The following is a 16291-nucleotide window of genomic DNA, read 5'->3' on the forward strand; positions in this document are numbered from 1 at the left end:
CTGTATAGCTCAATATATGTAACATACACTCAAAATCAATACCTAGAATATATAGAGAAAACATTAATAGGCAAACAAAAAGACAACTTAATACAAAAAAAATAGTAGGAGATATAAGTAAGTATGACTCAGAAGAAGAACAAATGATTAATAAAGAGAAAAATTGTTAACCTAGGGACTTCCCTGGTGGCGCATTGGTTAAGAATCCACCTGCCAATGCAGGGGACATGGGTTTGATCCTTGGTCTGGGAAGATCCTACATGCCGTGGAGCAACTAAGCCCGTGCAACACAACTACTGAGCCTGTGCTCTAGAGCCCACGAGCCACAACTACTGAGCCCTAGTGACACCACTACTGAAGCCTGCATGCCTAGAGGCCACGCTCCACAACAAGAGAAGCCACCACAATGAGAAGACTGCGCACTGCAGTGAAGAGTAGTCCCCGCTCGCTGCAGCTAGAGAAAGCCCGCACGCGGCAACAAAGAACCAACACAGCCATAAATAAATAAATAAATAAATAAATAAATAGACTGAAATAGAGCTGTTCAAAACACAAATGAAAAATTACTTTTATTGAATTTTATTTTATTTAATTTTTTATACATCAGGTTCTTATTAGTCATCAAAATTTATTTTTAAAAATGTTAACATAAACAATTTTGAGAAAAACAGATTCAAATAAAGTAGGATTTTTTTTCACCATCAGGTTGTCAAAAATTGTCACAAGTTTTGAAGAAACAATATTATCCACTGCTGGAGAAGATTAGGGAAAAAGGAATTATCGTACACTGTAGGTGGAAATATGAATTGGTCTACATTTCCTTGAAGTCAGCTTGGCAGACTTTTGGTGTGCCAGAATTTAAAGTGCATATATCCTTCAAGCAAACAATTCCACTTCCTGCTACCTGCAGTGGACATTTGTCATGTGAGCCTAACAACATCTTTGAAATAGCCTCCCAACACTTTGATCAGTTTCCACATTGTCAGGCCTGCCTTCCTGATAGATTTCTGTTTTTAATGCTGACCTCCCTTGTAGCCAGCTAGGGTACAGGCATGTGACCAGTTAGACACATCCACTTAAGATTTCAACTAAGAATTGAGCAATGTAAGAAAACTGAATCTGCATGGGGTCTCTATTCTGTAACAGGAGTAGTGGTAAAGATGGCAGCCTCTGTTCATCACCAAGCTGGTTTGCCCTGTAGTTCTGAGGTCAGTGCCAGAAGCAAAAACCTAAGCCCATCTGACACTGAAGTCCTGGGCATTGGTCCTTCAAACTTAACCTGGAGCCTTTCTCCAGCCTTCCTAATGATTCTGTGAACTAACATCTATTTTAATAAATTTCTTTCCCTTAAACTAGCCAGAATGGATTCCTGTCTGTAGCTAAGAACTCTTTCACAGTGTCTATTCTAGAAATACTCACATATCTACACAAAAAACATGTACAAGAATAGTCACTGAAGCACTGTGTCCATAGGTAAGTTTATTTATTTTTAATTTTTTATAAATTTATTTGTTTTTATTTATTTATTTTTGGCTGCATTGGGTCTGCATTGCTGCGCTGGCTTTCTCTAGTTGCAGCAAGCAGGGGCTACTCTTTGTTGCGGTGCGTGGGCTTCTCATTGCGGTGGCTTCTCTTGTTGCTGAGCACGGCCTCTAGGCGTGCGGGATTCCATAGTTGTGGCACGCAGGCTCAGTAGTTGTGGCTTGCGGGCTCTAGAGCGCAGGCTCAGTAGTCGTGGTGCACGGGCTTAGTTGCTCCGTGGCATGTGGGATCTTCCCGGACCAGGGATAGAACCTGTGTCCTCTGCATTGGCAGGTGGATTCTTAACCACTGTGCCACCAGGGAAGTCCCTATAGGTAACCTTAAATAATAAATGTTCACCAATGGGGGAATGGGTAAATAAATTATGGGGTACTATGAAGAAGTGAAAAGGAATAGGGGATATCTGTGTCCTGACGTGAAAAGATCTCCAAGATGAAGTGAAAAAAGTTAAATGCAGAAAATATGGGGCATATGATCCAGGTTTTGGAGACAGGTGCGTTCTTGTTAACTTCAGAAAGTCTTAAATTTTCTTCTTACACCTGTCAAGAATGGCTACGACCATACGGCAATCAAGAGAGAGGACATCTTGATGGGTGTGACTTGCTTTACTTAACATACCCTACAGCAGATTTTATCTCCATTTGAATAATGATCCAATTGGATTTTAACCTATACTTAATGTGACTATATAATTTATTATTTAAACTTGGACACTTGAGAGAGAAAAGATGCAAAATTAATTCTTCCATTGAAACAACAGGTAAACACCAAACTACTCCAGGCAAATCAGGATCTATGGTTACCCTACCATAACCTAAAAACAGATGTGCCATATATTTTCAATTTGCCCCTCCAAATCCATCTTTCACCTCCACCCTTCTCCCTCCCCCAGAAGACTGCCCTGGTCTGTAACACATCATTGAGCCCCCTTATCCTCTGGCTTCGGGCAGCACTTGGCCAATGACTAGCCCCAGCAGAGGATGGAAAGAATAGTGAGATTAGGGTATTATTCTCTTAGCTGCTGTCTCTGGGGTCACCTCAGGCTGGCTGTACCCTGCCACCACAACACCATCAGTATTAGTTTCCCAGGCTGCCACAACAAATGACCACAAACGTGGTGGCTTAAAACAACAGGAATTTATGCTCTCACAGTTATGGATGTCGAAGTCCAACATCAAGGTGTAGGCGGTACTGGTTCCTTCCGGAGGCTCTAGGGGGCTCTGTGCCATGCTTCTCTCCTAGTTTCTGATGGCTGCTGGAAATCCTCAGTGTTCCTTGGCTTGTAGATGCATCACTCCAATCTCTGCCTCCACCTTCACATTGCTCCTCTGTGTGCCTCTGTGTCTCAAAAATCCCTCTGCCTTTCTCTTATAGGCTCATCTGTCATTGGTTTAGAGCCCACCCTAAATCCAGGATGATCTCACCTCAAGATCCTTAATTATATCTGCAAAGACCCCTTTGCCAAATAAGGTCACGTTCACAGGTTCTGGGATTAGGACTTGGAAGTATATTCTTAGGGGCCATCATGCAACCCACAACACTGTACTTGCACATACCCAGGAACTTTGCTCATCCCATGTCCCTTGGGGCCTAGAGGTAGTAATAGCTCCAACGGTTACTCAACTATTCCTCGTGGTGTCCCTACACCCTACCCACGTCTATGTAAGAAGTACCTTTAACAAACCTTCCTTGAACTATCCCAATTTGGGTTGCCATCAATTTTCTGTTGGGACCCTATCTGAAACACCAGTGGAGTACTTGCACAGGAGGCCATAAGCCTTAAACAGAATTTACTCCCAGATATTTGGAACAATGACAAGAGAAAAAAATTTACAACTGAATTTCACAAAAGTGCACATACAACGAAGGAGACTAATTTGTAAATTTGCAGGTAATACATTAAGGAAGTCTTCCAAATTCAATCAAGATGACCAAAGGATTAATTAATTCATTAAAAAAATCCTAAAATAGCTACTATTTTCCAGGTACTGTGAAGGTATTAGCAATATAATAATGAGAAAATACAAAGATGTGCACAATTTATTGCAACTTAGAGTAATGAACAAAAAGGAGGATTGGATGGTCTGGTAAGCAGAATTCTAGATGGCCCCTAAGATTCCTGCCCCTGGTATACATGCTCCATACCCTCCCCTTGAGTGTGAGTGGGACCAGAGAATATAATGGAATATCACTCCCATGATTAGTTACTAATCAGCTGAGTTATGAATTAGTGAAAAAGAAGATTGTCCTGAATGGGTCTGACCTAGTCAGGTGACTCATCAAGGAGATGCACTCCAGCTGGCCTGGAAGAAAGCAAACAGCCATGCTGTGAACGTCCACTGAGGGCCACATGGCAAGGAACTGTGGGCAACCACTAGTTGCTGACAGCCAGCAAGAAATGGGAGCTTCAGTCCTAGAACAGCAAGGAGCTGAATTTTGCCAACAGCCAGTGAGCTTGCAAGAGGATCCTGAGCCAGACAACACCTTGATATCAGCTTGGTGAGAGTTTGAGCAGAGGACTCAACTAACCCATATCGGATTCCTGACCCATGGAAACTGTGAGATAATAAATTTGTGTTGTTTAAGCTCCTAACTTTATGTTAATTTGTGGCATAGCAATAGGAAACCAATTACAGGTGGTATTAGTTTGGGGTGAAGCACTGGTCAGTGATGAGAGACACTGTATCTCATTAAGATGTGTGGCCCTGTTATTGGAAGATTGTATCCAAAATGAAGCGGAGGTCCTAATGAGAATGAGAAGCTTCAGGACCACCAAGATATTGTGCTCCGTACCCAAAATCATAAGGCACCTTCGTGAATTCACTTTCCTGGGCCCCAGAAGCAGTGGCTTGGCCAAGGTACGTGAGAATTCTAGACTTTGGGATACTGAAGGCAGAGGAGGGAGTTGGGTGGGAGTAATCAACTTAACCCTTCAGGTAGTTTGCACATCAAAGGTGATGGCCAAGAGTTGCATTTACATGAGCTCTCAATGGGCCTGTTAGAGGCCTGGTAGACAATGTAGATTAATTAACTGATTTAAAACAGATAAAACCTTAAATCAGATTGGCTTAATACAACAGATTATTTCTCCCACATTCATAAAATTAAATGCCAGCATTTCTAGTTAGTAGGCAGCTTTTCACCTGGTCTTTCAGAAGCCAGACTCTTCCCATCTTGTGACTTTGTCCTTCTCTAGTGCCTCATAATCTTTTGTATTCAGCCAGCAGATATGGAGAAAGAAAGGGTGAAGAATAGGAGAGAGGTTTCTATGAGCCGTGTCTTGAAGTGGTGTACATCACTTCCACACACATTCCACTGGCCCAGACTCAGTCACTGAACACGCCGGTAACATGGTCCCTGGCTAAGTGGCAACTTCCCAACAACACCCTACATTGTAGGAGGGGAGCAAGAATATTCAGTGGTGAGATAGATGTATCTCCCACAGGGAATTTTGAAATTTACAGTGGGGTTCCCAAATTGCAGAGTTAAGAATCCTGCACAAGAGGGCACAAAGGTTAACTCCTGATCTGGGGATGCAGATTCCGGTTTGGAATAGGATTGATCTATGGAGAAACAGACTCTGGGTCTTTGAGTTCTGTCCTCAGCCACGGGTGTGAGTTAATACCATAGTCATAAGGGAAGAAATAGGTATAACAGAGGTAAGGTGAGTATGTGCTTCCACCTTGCCAAAAGTTTCCAGAAGAAAAAGAAATTTGCAGCTGTTGAAATGTGATCACCAAAAGTAACTGAAATCTATTATACGAACTGTAAACCCTAAGTCATGGTTATGCAATGAGGTATAAAACTCCCATTATGGGAAATTTCAAAGAGGAAAATTATGAGCTGGTGTGCCAGGAGAAATAAAGCAAATATGTCCTTTCAAACTAAGAAATGAGAATGTTGTTTTCCATCTCTTGTGAGCTTTGTTTTGGTAAGTTAGTGACAAACCCCAAGACTTAGTAACCCCTACTTGAAATAAGATGAAAGTTTGGCACATAAACAAATGGGCTCTGACCTTGTTGTGATTCCATGGACCCACTCCCTGTGTAGTTCTGCTCAAGCCCCTACCTCTGGCTTTCTCTCTTCCTGTGGTGTATTTCTGCCTAGCAGCAAGGTGAGTTGTAATCATTTTTTGATGATGATGATGATAATGGTGCCCCTCCCAAACAGAAAGGAAGTAAATTAAAAGATGCTTTTGGAAAGCACCATACTAAAATCCTACAACCATTAAGTTTATAGTATAGCTGTCTAGATGCCATTTCTGAAGAAACCTCTACCTCCACCATGAACTGTTCCTTTCACTAAAACTAAAATTCACTCAACATGTCATTCTATACTGTCTAAATCTGTGTATATCAATATAGCAGCCACTAACCACATGTAACTATTGAGCATGTAATATGGCTCTTCTTAAATGAGATGCACTGTACATGTTAAACATAATGCTGGTGGGACTTCCCTGGAGGTACAGTGGTTAAGACTCGGTGCTTTCACTGCGGTGGGCCCGGGTTCAATCTCTGGTCGGGGAACTAAGACCCCACAAGTCTTGAGGCACGGCCAAAAAAAAAAAAAAAAACTTTGTAGTTTGTAGACGTAGTATGAAATATGGAATCTAAAATACTTCATTTATAAAAAGAATACTTCATTTATAACTTTTATATTAATTACATGTTGAAATGATATGTGGGCATATTGAGTTAAATATCTCATTAAAATTAATTTCATCTTTTTATGTTTTTAATGTTGCTGTTAGAAAATTTTTTTTTGCTTTTTAATTCTTTATCGAAGTATAGTTGATTTATAATGTTGTGTTAGTTTCTGGTGTACAGCGGAAACTAACATACATATAATATATATATATAACTGAATTGATCTGCTGTACACCAGACACTAACACATTATATATATGTTCTTTTTCATATTCTTTTCCATTACAGTTTATTAAAGGATATTGAATATAGTTCCCTGAGCTATACAGTAGCAGTTTGTTGTTTATCTATTTTATGTAGTTTGTATCTGCTAAACCCAAACTCCTAATTTATCCCTCCTCCACCTCCTTTCCCCTTTGGTAAGCATAACTTTGTTTTCTATGTCTCTGAGTCTGTTTCTGCTTTGTAAATAAGTTCATTTTTATCATATTTTAGATTCCACATATAAGTGATATCATATGGTATTTGTCTTTCTCTTTCTGATTTACTTCATTTAACATGATAATCTCTGGGTTCATCCATGTTGCTGCAAATGGCATTATTTCATTATTTTTTGTGGCTGAGTAATATTCCATTGTGTGTGTGTGTGTGTGTGTGTGTGTGTATACACACACACACACACACACACACACACATCTTCTTTATCCATTCATCTGTCAATGGACATTTAAGTTGCTTCAATGTCTTGGCTATTGTAAATAGTGCTGCTATGAATGTTGGGGTGCATGTATCTTTTGAAATTATAGTTTTCTATATGCCCAGGAGTGGGGTTGCTGGATCATATGGCAGCTCTACTTTTAGCTTTTTAAGGAACCTCCATACTGTTTTTCATAGTAGGTGCACCAACTTACATTCTCACCAACAGCGTAGGAGGGTTCCCTTTTCTCTACACCCTCTCCAGCATTTGTTATTTGTAGACTTTTTAATGATGGCCATTCTGATGGGTGTGAGGTGATATCTCACTGTAGTTTCAATTTGTATTTCTCTAATAATTAGCAATGTTGAGCATCTTTTCATATACCTATTGGCCATCTGTATGTCTTCTTTTGGTGAAATGTCCATTTTTTGATTGGGTTGTTTGTTCTTTTGTTATTGAATTGTATGAACTGTTTTTATATTTTGGAAATTAAGCCCTTGTTGGTCGACACATTTGCAAATATTTTCTCCCAGTCCATAGGTTGCCTTTCTGTTTTGTTTATGGTTTCCTTTGCTGTGCAAAGGCTTATAAGTTCGATTAGGTCCCATTTGTTTATTTTTGCTTTCACTTCTATTGCCATGGGAGACTGACCTAAGAAAACTTTAGTATGATTTATGTCAGAGAATGTTTTGCCTATGTTCTCTTCTAGGAGTTTTACAGTATCATGTCTTATATCTAAGTCTTTAAGCCATTTTAGTTTATTTTTTTGTATGTTGAGAGGGAGTGTTCTAACTTCATTGATTTACATGTGGTTGTCCAGCTTTTCCCAACTTGCTGAAGAAACTGTCTTTTCTCCATTGCATATTCTTGCCTTGTTTGTTGAAGATTAATTGATCATAGGTGTGTTGGGCTCTCTGTCTCATCCATTGATCCATATGTCTGTTTTCTGTGCCAATACCACAGTGTTTTGATTGCTGTAGCTCTGTAGTTTTGTTCTTTTTCAGCTTTGTTCTTTTTCCTCAGGATTTCCTTGGCAATTCTGGGTCTTTTATGCTTCCATATAAATTTTAGGATTACTCGTTCTAATTCTGTGAAAAATGTCATGGGTAATTTGATAAGGATCACATTAAACCTGTAGATTGCTTTGGGTAGTATGGCCATTTTAACAATATAAAATCTTCCAGTCCAAGAGCATAGGATATCCTTCCATTTATTTATGTCATCTTCAGTTTCCTTTATCATTGTTTTATAGTTCTCGGCACATAGGTTTTTCACCTCCTTGGTCAGGTTTATTTCTAAGTTTTTTTTTTTTTGATGTGATTTTAAAAGGGATTTTTTTTTTTTTTTTACTTTCTCTTTCTGATATTTCATTATTAGTGTAAAGAAATGCAACAGATTTCTGCATGTTAATCTTGTATCCTGTTATCTTGCTGAATTCATTTATTAGTTCCAGTAGTTTTTGTGTGGAGTCTTTAGGGTTTTCTATATATACTATCATGTCATCTGCATATAGTGACAATTTTACCTTTTCTCTTCCAATTTGGATACGTTTTATTTCTTTTTCTTGTCTGATTACTGTGACTAGGACTACCAATACTATGTTGAATAGAAGTGGTGAGAGTGGGCATCTTTATCTCCTTCCAGATTTTAGTGGGAAGGCTTTCAGCTTTTCACCATTGAGTATTATGCTGGCCATGGGTTTGTCATAAACATATTTTATTACGTTGAGATATGTTCCCTCTATACCCACTTTGGTAAGAGCTTTTATCATGAATGGATGTTGAATTTTATCAAATGCTTTAGAAAATTTAAAATTACATACATGACATTTGATTTCTATGGAACCAAGGTAGTCTAAATAGTTCTCTATATGTTGTGTGTTTGTGTATGTGTGTTTGAGTGTGTGTAGAGATGTATGCCTTCAAATTGTAAGCCCTTTGTGGATAAGAAGTACATCATATACTTTTTTATATGCCTGCTGTACTCAGCAGAATCCACAGCAGTTAGTAAATTTATATGTACTGAATTCCTGAAGGCATTCTGGCTCATCCTGGCATTTCATGCCAGACAAGTGGCAATGGCTGTGCCTGGGGCCCCTCAAGAACATGGTGGGGGGGGGGTGGAAGACAGGTCTGAGGGGGAGTCTCGCCGTGGAGCAGCCAGGCCATGAAGGACCTCCGTGGGCTCCTGTGGTCAAGCTGAGTTTGCCTCATGAAACTCTTTCCAGGTACTTGGTGTCCACAGACTCTGGAGCTGTCTGCCAGCTCTGCTAATCATTCACCACCCTTCGCTTCCTTCTTGGCTACTTGTGGGCAGTGAGTGTCTGGTTTGGGATGGGCGATTCCTATCTTCAAAGTCTTGGTCAGGATGTTCACGTTTTAATGAACAACATGCAGCCCTGGTGCCTGGCCAAGGTGGGGGCCTGAGCAACCCAGACGGGACCTTAAGTGGGGCTCCTTGTCCTCATATGTTCCACTTTCAACCTCACATTGCTATTGGGTCAGTGCTGCTGTTCTCTCTCCTCTTCTGACCACTGACTTACAGCTGCAGGAACAACTGGGGAGAGGAGGATAGGAGCTGGAGAAAGCTCTGCTGCCCCCACCTTACTAGGACCACAGCCTCGAAGTACTAGAAACAACATTAAAAGCAACCAAATGTGGCTCCTCTTGAGGCCTGTAACCACATGCTTCCTGTCCTGGCCCTGTTGATACATAGAGGAGCAATGGACCCTGTGCCTCTCCCAGAGCAAATCCAAGAACCTAAGAGAATCCCTCGGAGTCTCTCCTCCTGACTTACTTCAGAAGCGTCACTCAGATTTTCCCTTTGAATCTCCTACCTCTGAGCATTGAGCACTACAGAGCTCTCCCAGTGTTTTGATAATTCACCAAAAGGGAGAATGAGACAGAAGATAAACATGTTCACTTCTGTACAACCATATTCATGCCCTTTTATTTTCACTTTAATAGAAAGTTAAGTTCAACACTCAGTTTTTTTTTAGATGAGGGGTATGACATGCAGCAAATCAAGGGGAACTGGAGTGAGAAGGCAGATTTCTGACTTCCAGTCGATGCATTTTCCACTTTTTCATGCTGCTTTCTTAGAACTGTGTTTCTACACCTCAGTGGTAACAATGGTCACCTCTAGATTATGAAATTAGATGATTTGCAATGTTCTTCTTTTTGCTGATGCATTTTATATGACTTTTCTATAATGACTGTATATTAATTGAATAAAAATACCTAACTTTAAAATTTAAAGTTAAAAAATTCCCCCAGAAAGCTGAATTAAGCTTTGCTTTCCTAATTTCCCTTCACACTCAAATCCCTAGCCCCACCAAACCTCTAAATAGCAAGAAGAAATCTGAATTACTGTCATCCTCAATGGCAGAAAGAGATTTAACTTTTTCTGGAATTAAGCAGACTTGTGGAAGTGTAGGTAGTTGGGTAGGAGTGAGGTCTCAGAGGCAGTGCTGTGACCTGTGTGTAAGTTCTCCTCCTCTTCACTAGGGGCACTGTTAGCCTACAGGTGCTGCCTCTCTGCTCCACAGCATTACTTGTACTGTAAGGACAGATGATTACACAGAAGACTGTGATGTCAGTACCATTCACGGTGAGCAGTGAACTTCTCCCCTCAGCATTATTATCACCCCCAGAGAAATTCCTATTCCATGTACCTCCCACAGTAAACCCAGGACGTTTGTGAGCTTCACATTATCTGTACTTTGTTCTTCATCAGCCTCTCTGCTTTATACTCAGCTGGCTGTTACCCAATACGTAGGACTCTGTCTTCTGAGGTGCATTAGACACTAGTGGAGTCATAGATAAATGAAGCTGATGGGCTAATTTACATTAAAATCCAAATGGCCAACACTAGCTCACTGGAGTCACTCCTCTCAACGGTATCTACATTTTAGGGATTACACCTTAATCCCTTGTATCAGGGATAGATCATGGGAATATGGATTTCTTATGGATATTAGACCTTACACATTTGTAGTGAGGAAGTCTGTGGAAGGCTCTTGCCTCTCTGTGTGATGGGGTGGAGGCCATTTCAGCTCAAATTGGCAGCAGTCAGGAAGAAGTATATTACATGAAGTTGGGGAAGAGCAAGGATAAACTGCAGCTTATGAAGATAGGCTGAAGCCTATTTCTTCCTCTCATCACCTCATACTTCAGTGGCAGGTGGCCTGCAGAAGCAGCTGGTGCCCTTTGCACAAAGAGAAGCTGAGGGAGCTGTAGGCCTGGCTGTCCATGCCAAGGAGTTGAGCCAGCAGATCTGTAACTGAATGCGTGAACTGCAGTGGCGCCTGGTACCCTACACCTTCAGAGTGTCTTAGGTTGCTTCATTTCCACCTTTAGATTCTCTTGTAAACTTCTCTTGCAGCCAACTCAATCTGGAATCATATAGGGAAGGTAACTCTAGGAAACATGGCTCAAGCTTAGTTAGGTTGACACAGTACAAAATACCCACTGTTTCTAAAATCAGTATCAAAAGTTAGCTTTTCGGATCCATTTAGTGGCCAGTAGAAATGCTGAAGTGGGGAGACCAAGGTGGGGAGGTGAAAAGATAAGGGGAGGAGAGGAAGGGAGCTTTCTTGGTGATCCTCAGAACGTGTCTATGAAAGAAGAAAAGCCAGATAGGTACGAAACATGCTCATATATCCAAATGTTTTTAAATATATGTGTCCAGAAAGAAAACTTTGCTATCAGGCCAAAGTTATGTCTGAGAGATACCAAAGGAAACGCGAGGATTTGTGAGTGCTCAGGCTTCCTCTGGAGACCGTGGCAAGCTGTAACCCCATCCCATGCTTCTGTAGCCTTCTCTGAGTGCTGGGCAGTACCAGGGGAAGGAAGCCATAGGAGAAAGGGACAAGTATGACCAGAGCACCCCAAGGGCCCTAGAGGGGTGCCCTTAAAGGCACATTCACCAGCTTTCTTCTTTGGCAGAAGCCAGTTAGTTCCCAATGTCCCAGAATGGAATGGAACAATGAGGCTTTACACCACCAAAGTCGTAGGCTTGTTTCAAGAAGCACTTCCTCTCTGTGGGGGAGCAGTGGGTGGGGCAAAATGATAAAAGTTGGTGGAACGCAATTCTTTCCAAAGTCCAGATCTTCAAGTGGCCCCAGAAGGTGTGGACGTGCTTTGGTTTTACTCTTCTCACCTTCATTAGATGATCTGTAGTTCAATGGGATTCTTTATCGGTCACGTGTACCCAGGGCTGTTTCTACTCTCATATGGACTGTATCAAGCGGTAGTGGTCTCCAAAGCTGTGATATTCAGTGACTCTTTCCTGTATCCTTCATCCCCTCTCAGGAATAAGGGGAGATGGGCCAGGCTGTGGAAAATATCCTACGGAGGTTTGCTGAAGACGCTGGCTGGCTCTGGCTTGACAGCATAGGAGATCAGCTGCGTTAACGCGGGGTGATACTGATGAACAGGGAGCTCCCACCAAGATTTATGTACAGCAAAAGAGTGACAGCACCTCACCACGTGCATCCTTCTCACCCTCAACGGCTGTGTAGGGGTCGTGGGCAAATACTTGCTGCCTCAGCGCTGTGTGCCCCTAGAAAAAGGGACCCTGGTGCTGACTTTCTATGTGCTCCTGCTGTTGTTGGTGTCACATGTTCAGGACTCAGCAGGGGTGGAGCTGCAGGTTCACTCTCTGCTCATCTTGGTGGTGTTGCTGCTGATGCTGGTGTTGACCGTACAGCTGTGGGCTCCCGACACGTTTCAACTCTCAGTGATCGAGACCCTTCTGTTTCAGATCATGGGCTCCTGGCTGGTACAGGCTGGCTTCATTCTGTACAAACCAGTCACTGGCTACCCGTGGCAGGACGATGACATCAGTGACATCATGTTTGCCACCACCTTCTTCTGCTGGCATGTGATGATCAATGCTTTGTGCCTGTTGGGAATCTACGGCATCTCTTACTTTTGGCATTGTTGTTACTGTCCCAGCTGGAAGCTGACGGGGTCCAGAGAAGCTCCGTGTTACACGAGCACCGCAGGACCCCTCTACAAATTGCTGCAGGAAGTGGAGCAGTCAGAGTCTGGCAGACTCTCAACTTCTAGCTGGGTCTTAAATGTCTGGGCTCAGATCCTAGTGAGGGCTGAGGATAACAACTGTTTGTGACCAAGTTTTCTGATCCTTGCTATTTTCCCTGAATTCTTGGTTCCTAGACTCTTTCCAATTACCTTTGTTGGGGGAACTCCTTTTTTCTCTACCTCTCATACACATTGGTGGCAGATGATGAAAAAGCACAGGTGCTGCCAGCTGCCCATTTCTAGTCATTTGAGGCCTAATTTTATAATGATAAACAAACCTCAAGTAATCAATTGATACCCCCAACACAATATCTCTAAAATATCCAGTATAGGTAATAAACTTGCATGCTATTAATTTACTATAGTATTTGAGATGTAACAGAGAAGCCCTCCCCTTGAAGGCCAGCCAAGAAAAGACTTCCCAAACACTCTTAAGGTTGGGGGGAGAAATTTGCAATTCTCACAAAATTCCACCAGAGGGCACTACATTCACATCACCCCAGCCAAGCCTCTCACTCTCAAACCCAGTAAAAAGTCTCCTAAGAACCAGTTCAAAAGAAGTGGGGGGAGGGGAAAGGAGGTCAGGAAAAATATAGAGCCAAGTTTACGTATTGTCCAAGTATCCAGAATATGTACCCAAGCGCTATTTGCTTCCCGCTAAAATTTGGCGTGGAAATGTGAAATAAACAAGGATTCAAATCAACTAATGGGATAGGAGTGAGGGAGGATGGGCTGTGGATCCAGTTGAGGACATCTTTGGGAAAAGTACCAACTAAAGGACACACTCTGATCCGAGTCAGTCTTTGACCACAATGCTAAATTTCCTAAACTTCTAAATAAGCTTCAATAATGTTCCAATCAATCTAGAGAACAAAGATAAATCCATACATACCTTGAGAATAGGAAGAAAATTTATCTATGAAGATCCCAGATTCACAAAACAACGAAACAGATTATTAAATACACAAAAGGATCTCCAAAGATTCCTTTAAAAAGAACCTGTCATACAGCAATTTTTCCCCTGGTAATCTAGTTATTCACAAAGAATATATTGAATGGCCACTGTATGTAAGGCACTGGGTAAGCCACAATGCAGGATTCAGAGGTAAGCAAGTTGGTTCCTGGACTGGGTACTTTCCTTAGTGGGTACAGGAGGGATTTCAGAGTTTAGAGGTGGTGGCCCAGGAATGCATCATCCACAGCCTGAGAAGGCTGAAGGAAGGGAAACAGAAAAAGGCTCTCAAGGGAATTGCACCTTGGAAGCACATTAGCCTGTGAAATACTGCACTAAGGTTGAGTCCAGCTAGCTACTGCAAGTGAGCAAGTCCTCAGCTTCCTCACTGGTCAGCTAGAATGATTTGAAGGTTAATTCTAGAATTGTACAGCTGTAATTTTCTTGGTAGCACTTACTCTACCATGTCGTTAGCTAAGATGAACTTAATTCCTCCCAACTCTCCAAGCAGTTTCCTATTAGAGACAAGATTTGGGGTAGGGCTCAGACCCAAACCTTCAATCATAAGGTGTAGGCTGGGAAACGAAGTGTTCTCTATATTTGAATGGTTTCCAGGGGCCTTCAACAAAACTCAAATCAGACAAAAATAAAATTGCTGAGACTTGAATTTCTAATTTCCTAACCTGAGCTTAAGAATATCAAACAATCAGAAAAGATATAAAGAACAATTCCTCTGGGTTCAGTGTTAGATACCAAATTGATTGTAAAACCTGGTCTTTCCTTCTTTAATTGTGTACTGTGAAATTTGAAAGCTTGGTCAATTGCAGCTTTTCCCCAAAATGTGGTTTAAGAGTAATGACATCAGCTTCCAAGACTGTTTCTTTTTCTTTTGTTTTGCTTTAAGATATACAATGGTCTATTCTTTTGGAAAGAACTGGCGTTGGTTTATTAAAAAAAAAAAAAAAATTATAATTCTGGGTTGGGTTTCCAGGGTGTTCCTTGAGCCTGAGTCTCAGCTACGTCTCTTTAGCCTAAGTTAAGGGTTTTGTTCAATGCCTACTGAAATCACTCAAATGTTGGAAAAATTCCATTTCCCAAACTACATGTTCTGGTTGAAGGTGTGAGTACGTTTGAGCCTTACCCCAAATCTTGTCTCTAATGAGTGCAAGGCAACCAACCACACAGGCCCTGGGAAGGCATGCTCAGATCACTAGATTAAGGGCTTAACAACCTGCAGAGTGAGAATGGGTCCTTCAAAAGAGACAGAAAGAAATTGAGAGAACTCACAGGTAAAGCCCACCCAAGACAAGGCCTTTATTTCAAGCAGCAGAACAACACTGAAGAAATGGGTTTTTTTAGTCCCCAGTCATTTCTGCAGATTTGGAACCAAATTTTTACCTGTGATATTTCTCTCCCACTCCACCCACCCCTTGGACACAGCTGCTCTGTTCTAAGAGAGAAAAACCTGACTTCAAAGCACATGTAACAGAATCCCCTGTGTGCTTTGATACTGGGTGTACCAGGAGGCAGAAGAGTTCATCCGTTCAAGTGCTCTAATGCTTTTTAGGGAGCGAGTGGAGAATGGGGGCGGGTAGCAATTTAGGGAAGAAGGAGAAAGAGAACAAAGGGCAGCAGACACAGCAAAGTCAAACAGGATCAAACAGTCCATTCTACTTCTAACTTCTCTAAAAGTACAGTCTGGGTTTCTGGGGGCGAACCAGTTAGTTTAAGGACTTTCTTCTGCTTTTTCTTCCCTCATACTCTTTTAAGGTTCCCTGAACAATCACTGGACTCATCTGGGCCCTAATTCGGTTGGGTTAAGTAAGTATGGGGCTGACTAAGGGGGACAAGGCCTCTTGTTCTGCCTGAAAAACTCAGTAGTCATGTATTACCTTCCTAACCCTCACAAAGTATGCCCCCGTCACATGAATGGATCAAAGCAAATCCATTTCCATTCTTGGAAAAGCAGCTCAAAGCACATGTTCTCTTGATGGTGCCGCTGTCATTTCTGTGTGGTCAACAAACATCGGTTATTGACCACTCACCCTGGACACTACTGGGGGACACTAAGATAAATAAGCTGCTCAGGGAGGTTAAGACACCAGCAAGGGCAGCAGGCACTCACAGACTAGAAGCTTTAAGAACTGCACATGCTTCCTACTTTTCCATTTTCTATTCTGTGTGCCATCCCCACCTCGGGTGCTGGTGGTGACGAGTACAGTAAAAAGCTCTGGCTCACTTCTGGCAGTTTGGCAACTGGAAATTAACATTTTTAAAAACAAGAACATGACCTTTCCCCTCCCTCATGCCCCCTCCTCAACAATTTAAACTCAAGACCTCACAGAAAGAAATGGAATGAAGACAGCTCACTTTGTTACCAGGTCTAAGCCCACTCTCATAAAACCAA

The 16291-nt window shown here is 41.8% G+C and overlaps 1 pseudogene across 1 annotated transcript; it reads left to right on the plus strand.

The window, feature by feature from the left end:
• Positions 1-11288: 11288 nt before the first annotated feature.
• On the plus strand, positions 11289-13186 carry LOC309666224 (transmembrane epididymal protein 1A pseudogene; annotated as a pseudogene). The gene has a single exon. The product of its transcript is annotated as a transmembrane epididymal protein 1A pseudogene (transcript).
• Positions 13187-16291: the final 3105 nt, after the last annotated feature.

This window comes from Balaenoptera physalus, assembly GCF_965194825.1.
Source record: "Balaenoptera physalus genome assembly, chromosome: 1".
Lineage (NCBI taxonomy): Eukaryota > Metazoa > Chordata > Mammalia > Artiodactyla > Balaenopteridae > Balaenoptera > Balaenoptera physalus.